Below are 1,358 nucleotides of genomic sequence, written 5' to 3' on the forward strand. Positions count from 1 at the left end.
GGCGCAGAAGAGGAAGACTCTCGATGAGATTGATCGATTCTGTGAGTGGAGCAGTGGGAATGAATGTATTTGAGACAGTGAGATTGGCACAGAATAGATCGGCGATTAGGGCTCTTGTACATAGGTTCACTATGAGTCGCAAACGACTCGATGGCACATTACAACAACAACAACAACATGGATAGGAAGACGAAATATTGTGAAAATGAAAATATTACGAAAGGCAATTTACACATTCAATGCAATGCCAATACAAATACCAATTCCATTCTTCAATGAGATGGAAAAGGCACTTTCCAATTTCATTTGGAATTCAAAGTGGCCCTGAATATGCAAAGCACTCCTTAAAAAGAGAAATAAGACAGGAGGCATCTCTCTCTCTGATTTCAAATCCTACTACACTGCTGTGGTAGTCAAAACAGTGTGGTACTGGTACAATGAAAGACACATGGATCAATGGAATAGAATTAAGAATCCAGAAATCAAAACATCTACCTATGGTCAAGTCATTTTTGACAAGGAGATGAAGTAAGTCAAGTGGGGAAACAACAAATGGTTTTTTAACCATAATGTCTTTTTAACAAATGGTGTTGGGAAGAAATGGAAAACTATCTGTAGAAAACTCAAGCAAGATCCACATCTCATACACAAAAACCAACTCAAGGTGGATCAAGGACCTAGGACTAAAACCAACGACTATAAACTTAGAGAAAACTTGGAAGAACTCTGGAAGCCCTAATTCACAACATAAACAGTCTTCCAAGCATCCTGAAAAACCTACAACCAGGAGAGGATAAATAGATGAATGGGACCTTCTAAGAATCAAATCCCTATGCACATCCAAAAACTTCAACAGGAAGCCATAGACTGGGAAAAAATATTTGATAATGACATGTTTGATAAGAGACTTATATCTAGAATTTATAAAATACTAGAGCACTACAACAAGATAAAGGTAAACAATCCAATTGAAAAATGAGCACAGGATAAGAACAGACATTTCACCAAAGACGACATTCAGATGGCAAACAACCACATGAAGAAGTGTTCGAAATTCCTAGCTCTAAGAGAGATGCAAATCAAGCACTATGAAATATCATCTCACCCCAGTAAGAATAGTAAAATTTAACAGATCAGCAAACAAAAAATGCTAGGAAGATTGTGAAGAAACTGGAACCCTTATTCACTATTTGTGGGAGGGCAAAATTGTGCAACCACTGTGGAAGGCAGTATGGTGCTTTCTCAAAAATTTGCAAATAGAAATACCAGTTGATGAAATATGTTTACGGCATTGAAGTCTATTGGGGAGAGAATAGTCTAAAAGTATTATATTTTAGGGCATTATTTTTATCGTAGGA

The sequence above is a fragment of the Elephantulus edwardii genome, unplaced genomic scaffold (genome assembly GCF_000299155.1).
Source record: "Elephantulus edwardii isolate Elephantulus edwardi_28Jun2011 unplaced genomic scaffold, EleEdw1.0 scaffold00040, whole genome shotgun sequence".
In the NCBI taxonomy this organism is placed as follows: Eukaryota; Metazoa; Chordata; class Mammalia; order Macroscelidea; family Macroscelididae; genus Elephantulus; species Elephantulus edwardii.